This window comes from Lynx canadensis, chromosome X, assembly GCF_007474595.2.
Source record: "Lynx canadensis isolate LIC74 chromosome X, mLynCan4.pri.v2, whole genome shotgun sequence".
NCBI classification, from domain to species: Eukaryota; Metazoa; Chordata; class Mammalia; order Carnivora; family Felidae; genus Lynx; species Lynx canadensis.
This window is the reverse complement of record NC_044321.2, coordinates 44,861,354-44,868,029: the sequence shown is the minus strand read 5'-3', so window position 1 is coordinate 44,868,029 and position 6,676 is coordinate 44,861,354. Positions and strand designations below refer to the sequence as shown.

At 39.1% G+C, this 6,676-nt stretch overlaps 1 pseudogene; it reads right to left on the bottom strand.

The window, feature by feature from the left end:
• Nucleotides 1–5,167: 5,167 nt before the first annotated feature.
• On the bottom strand, nucleotides 5,168–6,219 carry LOC115506775 (annotated as a pseudogene).
• Nucleotides 6,220–6,676: the final 457 nt, after the last annotated feature.

Sequence of the window (6,676 nt, the reverse complement as noted above, 5' to 3'; positions counted from 1 at the left end):
GTGTAGGTGGAATCTAAGTGATCAGCAGGACGCGCGGTGAGCCCAGCGTCCTCCTACGCTGCCATCTTCCTGTCGACCCGCTTTTCAAGCTTTCTATTTCTTCCTGTTTTAGTTTTGGGGAGTGCGTGAGTGCTTAGGAATTTGTCCATTTCTTCCAGGTTGTCCAATTTGTTGGCATATAATTTTTCATAGTATTCCCTGATAATTGCTTGTATTTCTGAGGGATTGGTTGTAATAAGTCCATTTTCATTCATGATTTTATCTATTTGGGTCATCTCCATTTTCTTTCTGAGAAGCCTGGCTAGAGGTTTATCAATTTTGTTTATTGTTTCAAAAAACCAACTCTTGGTTTCATTGATCTGCTCTACAGTTTTTTTAGATTCTCTATTGTTTATTTCTGCTCTGATCTTTATTATTTTTCTTCTTCTGCTGGGTTTGGGGTGTCTTTGCTGTTCTGCTTGTATTTGCTTTAGATGTGCTGTTAGATTTTGTATTTGGGATTTTTCTTGTTTCTTGAGATAGGCCTGGATTGCAATGTATTTTCCTCTCAGAACTGCCTTCACTGCATCCCAAAGCATTTGGATTGTTGTATTTTCATCCTCATTTGTTTCCATGTATTTTTTAATTTCTTCTCTAATTGCCTGGTTGATCCTTTCATTCTTTAGTAGGGTGATCTTTAACCTCCATGCTTTTGGAGGTTTTCCAGACTTTTTTCTGTGGTTGATTTCAAGCTTCATAGCATTGTGGTCTGAAAGTATGCATGGTATGATTTCAATTCTTTTATACTTATGAAGGGTGTTTTGTGACCCAGTATGTGATCTATCTTGGAGAATGTTCCATGTGCACTTGAGAAGAAAGTATATTCTGTTCCTTTGGGATGCAGAGTTCTGAATACATTTGTCAAGTCCATCTCATCCAATGTACCATTCATGGCCCTTCTTTCTTTATTGATCCTGTGTCTAGATGATCTATCCATTGTTGTAAGTGGGGTATTACAGTCTCCTGCAATTACCACATTCTTATCAATAAGGTTGCTTATGTTTATGAGTAATTGTTTTATATATTTGGGGCTCCCGTATTTGGCACATAGACATTTATAATTGTTAGCTCTTCCTGATGGATAGACCCTATAATTATTATATAATGCCCTTCTTCATCTCTTGTTACAGCCTTTAATTGAAAGTCTAGTTTGTCTGATATAAGTATGGCTACTCCAGCTTTTTTTTTGACTTCCAGTAGCATGATAGATAGTTCTCCATCTCCTCACTTTCAATCTGAAGGTGTCTTTAGGTCTAAAATGAGTCTCTTGTAGACAGCAGATAGATGGGTCTTGTTTTTGTATCCATTCTGATACCCTATGTCTTTTGGTTGGAGCATTTAGTCCATTTACATTCAGTGTTATTATAGAAAGATATGGGTTTAGAGTCATTGTGATGTCTGTATGGTTTCATGCTTGTAGTGATGTCTCTGGTACTTTGTCTCATAGGATCCCCCTTAGGATCTCTTTTAGGGCTGGTTTAGTGGTGATGAATTCCTTCAGTTTTTGTTTGTTTGGGTACACCTTTATCTCTCCTTCTATTCTGAATGACAGAATTGCTGGATAATGGATTCTCAGCTGCATATTTTTTCTGTTCATCACATTGAAGTTTTCCTGCCATTCCTTTCTGGCCTGCCAAGTTTCAGTAGATAGATCCGTCACTAGTCTTATCGGTCTCCCTTTATATGTTAGAGCGTGTTCGTCCCTAGCTGCTTTCAGAATTTTCTCTTTATCCTTGTATTTTGCCAGTTTCACTATGCTATGTCATGCAGAAGATTGATTCAAGTGACGTGTGAAGGGAGTTCTCTGTGCCTCTTGGATTTCAGTGCCTTTTTCCCTACCCAGATCAGGGAAGTTTTCAGCTATGATTTGTTCAAGTACACCTTCAGCCCCTTTCTCTCTTTCTTCCCCTTCTGGAATTCCTATTATACAGATATTGTTGCGCTTGGTTGCATCACTTAGTTCTCTAATTCTCTCCTCATACTCCTGGATTTTTTATCTCTCTTTTTCTCAGCTTCCTCTTTTTCCATAATTTTATCTTCTAATTCACCTATTCTCTCCTCTGTCTCTTCAATCCGTGCTGTGGTGGCCTCCATTTTATTTTGCACCTCATTTGTGGCATTTTTTAGCTCCTTATGGCTGTTTCTTAGTCTCTTGATATCTGTAGCAATAGGTTCTCTGCTTTCCTCTATACTTTTTTCAAGCCCAGCGATTAATTTTATGACTATTATTCTAAATTCATGGTTCGTTATGTTGCTTAAATCGTTTTTGATCAATTTGTTAGCTGTCGCTACTTCCTGGAGTTTCTTTTGCGGAGAATTCTTCTGTTTTGTCATCTTGGGTAGTCCCTGTGGTGGCTCCCAACTGCAGGGCACTTCCCCTGTCCTGTCTGGAGTAACTTGTGTTGGAGGGTGGGCTGCAGTCAGACCCAATGTCTGCCCCCAGCCCACCGCTGGAGCCACAGTCAGACTGGTGTGTACCTTATGTTCCCCTCTCCCAGGGGCAGGACTCACTGTGGAGTGCTGTGGCCCCTGTCTTGGCTACTTGCATACTGCCAGGCTTGTGGTGCTGCTTTGATGGGATATGATGTATTAGCAGGGGTGGATCTGCAAGGTGCACAGGGGCGGGAGGGGTAGGGTTAGCTCGTCTTTTTGTCTGTGGTCCCCTATGGGAGGGGCCCTGCAGCAGCAGAGCCTTCAGAGGGATGGATCCACGGAAGCACAGCTTTGGGTGTTTGTGCGGTGCAAGCAAGTTCAGTGATGGGAACTGGTTCCCTTTGGGATTTTGTCTGGGTGATGGGAGAAGGAGAGGGTGCTGGCCAGCGCCTTTGTACCCTGTTTCTGAGCTGAACTCTGTCTTCCAGGACTCAGCACCTCTCCCTCCCAGTGTCCTCTCACCCTCCCTCTCTATGAGCAGAGCTGCTGACTTATAACATTCTAGATGTTAAATCCTGCTGGCTGTCAGAACTCACGCAGTCTTGTCCCTTTGCTTTTGCAAGTCAGGCTTGGGGGCTCTGCCTTGCTGGGTGGGCTACCCCTCCACCACCCTGGCTCCCTTATGCCAGCCCATGTAGCGTGTACTGCCTCTCCACCCTTCCTACCCTCTTCTGTGGGCCTCTTATCTATGCTTGGCTCTGGAGAGTCTGTTCTGCTAATCTTACGGCAGTTTTCTGGGTTATTTAGGCAGATGTGGGTGGAATCCAAGTGATCAGCAGGACGCGGTGAGCCCAGTGTCCTCCTATGCCGCCATCTTCTCTCTAAACACATTTTGTTGAGAATTTTTATCATGAACAGATGTGCTTTGTCAAATGCTTTTTCTGCATTTATTGACATGGTAATATGGTTTTTATCTTTTCTCTTTTTAATGTAATCTATCTTCTTAATTGATTTGTAAATCTTGAAACATACTTGCACCCTGTAAACATCTTGCATCCCTGAAATAAATCCCATTTAATTGTGGTGAATGATTTTTAAAAATGTATTGTTGGATTTTGTTTGCTACTATTTTCTTGAGGATTTTTGCATCTATGTTCATCAGACATATTGGTCTTTAGTTTTCTTTCTTTCTTTCTTTCTTTCTTTCTTTCTTTCTTTCTTTTTGTAGTGTCTTTATCTGGTTTTGGTATCAGGATAATGTGGCCTCATAGAATGAATATAGATTACTTTCTTTATTTTATGTTTTTTTTTTTTTTGGACTAGTTTGAGAATAGGTATTAACTCTTCATTTTTTAAAAGTTTTTATTTAAATTACAGTTATTTAACATACAGTGTAATATTAGTTACAGGTACACAATACATTGATTCAACACTTCCATACATGTTTGGTAGAATTCACCTATGAAGCCATCTGGTCCTGGACTTTTGTGTGCTGGGAATTTTTTGATAAGTGACTCAACTTCATTGCTAAGAATTGTTCTGTTAAAATTTTCTATTTCTTCCTGATTCAGTTGTGGAGGTTATATGTTTCTAGGAATTTATCCATTTCTTCTAAGTTGTTCAATTTATTGGCATATAGTTTTTCACAATATTCTTTTATAATTCCTTGTATTTTTTGGTGTTGGTTGTTTTTTCTCCCCTTTCATATCTGATTTTATTTATTTATTTATTTGAGTCCCCCTACTTCTTTTCTGTCATTTTTTTGATGAGTCTGACTAAAAGTCTATCAATTTTGTTTATTTTTTTCAAAGAGAAGTTGCCTTTTAGTTTTGTTAATTGTTTCCTTCACTGTGCAGAAGACTTTTATTTTGACGAAGTCCCAAAAGTTCACTTTTGCTTTTGTTTTCTTGCCTTAGGAGACATAATTAGTAATAAGTTGCTCTGGGAGCGTCTGGGTGGCTCAGTTGATTAAGGGTCTGGCTTCCGCTCAGGTTATGATCTCACAGTTCATGAGTTTGAACCCCGCATTGGTCTCTGTGCTAACAGCTCAGAGCCTGGACCCTGTTTCAGATTCTGTCTCCCTCTCTCTCTGCCCCTCCTCTGCTAATGCTCTGTCTCTCCCTGTCATAAAAATAAATAAACATTAAAAAAAAGAAGCTGCTCTGGCCAATGTCAAAGGGGTTACTGCCTACATTCTCCTCTAGGATTTTAAGGGTTTCATGCCTCAGATTTAAGTCTTTCATCCATTTTGAATTTATTTTGTGTATGGTGTAAGAAAATGGTCCAGTTCTATTCTTTTGTATGTTGCTGTCTATTTTTCCCTACACCATTTCTTACAATATGGTATTGGCACAAAAATAGACACACAGATCAAGAGAGCAGGATAGGAAACCCAGAAATGAACCCATAACTATATGGTCAATTAATATTCAACAAGGCAGAAAAAAATAACCTATGGGAAAAAGAATGAGAAATTATTTTAGGGATTAACATACCTTTTAATATGTTTTTAAATATGTTTAAGGTTTGAAGTCTTTAAAGTTTGTAATTCCTAGTAAGAAAACATTATATGAATGAATAACCTAATGGCAAACCACTGTAAAATGTTTCAGTTGCACGTGGGGCAGAGATTATCTTCACAACACCCCAGATTTCTCTATGAGAGGCTCAGAGGTACACTAGTTTGTATTATTGCAATATCCATTAGGTGATCTAAGTTGCTTTTCCTTTAGCAAGGGCTTTATTTTTCAGGCCATTATTCTTGACTTCCAAATTTGGCTGACAATTTACTGACGAAATTCACAACCTTTGGGTAACTCTGATATTTTTACATATTTGCCGGGTTCTAGGCCACATCCTAGAAGGACACCATAACTTCTGGATCTTGTATGACTGCAAGAACCTCTGGATCACTAAGAATTTCATTGAGCCCAGGCATTCTTGTCATTCCAGGCATTCCTCCAGAAAAATTATCAGGCATTCCCCCAGGAAAGCCACTTGAGAAAGAACCCTATGGAGCTCTTGATTATCCTCTGGTTTCTCCCTCCCTCTGGGCTTTCTCATTTTCTTCCCAAGCCTTCTTAATGCTTTCTATTTTTGATCTCCCTCTCTTCACATTTTCACTCATACTTCCTCTGATATTCAGCAATTTTCTGGGTCCTTGGTTGAATTTTTTCAGCATCACACCAGCATCCTCATCATAATCCAGTTTACAAGCAAGGGCAAAATAGGTGCTTCTTCTTCTTAATGGCCCAGAAGTCTGTGTGCTTTCTGCCACAGACTTATGAGGCTGAACTGAATCAGGATTTATTTCAATAGTTCTGTCACAGCCTTGGATGGCAGCATTTGGCTTCTGTAATTTGAGGAAGACACTGTCTCATTTGGGATGCAGAATGGCCAAGTGAGAATTCAGCTTGATGGCATCTATGAACAAGTCAATGGCTTTATATAGTTCACCATCATTTAGGGCATTGATAGCTGTAATTTTTTTTTTTATCATTTGCCTGATCTATCATTTCCTCATTTATCTCTACATTTTCATCTTCCATTTCCTCAGGGGCATCAGTATCTGGTTCAATCACGACTTCATTGTCAATTTCTATATCACTTTCTTAATTTTATGGTTTGTTTCTCTTTATGTTTTCCTCTGTCTTCTGATTTACTTTTATGAGTAGCAGGTGGTATTTTACCTCCCATGCTCTCCACCCATTACCCCAGGAAGCACACTTCCTTGGTGTGCAGGATGCTTGGATCCTACTTACACAGTTGCATGAAGGCCCAAAGGTCACTCACGTTGTAGGGGTCCATGGTCCAGAGGCTGTGGCAGATGGCAGGTGCAGCTAAGGTTGCAACCTGATTCCAGACATGATTACTAGCTCAGCATGACTGTGCAGAAGGGCCAGAATGAGAATTTTTAAAAAAAATCTTACAATTGCACCCAAAATAATAAAATACTTAGAAATAAATATAACCAAGTAAGTGAAAGACCTATACTCTGAAAAGCATAAAACACTTATGAATGAAATTGAAGATGGTACAAATGAAAAGACATTCTCTGTTCATTAAGTGGAAAAATTAATATTGTCAAATGTCCATATTACTCATGGCAATCTACAAATTCAATGCACTTTCTATCAAAATGCAAACAGTATTTTTCTCAAAACTAGAACAAATAATACCAAAATTTGTATGAAATTAGAAAAGACCTCGAATAGCCAAAGCAATTCTGAGAAAGAAGAACAAAGCCAGAGTTATCACAATTCCA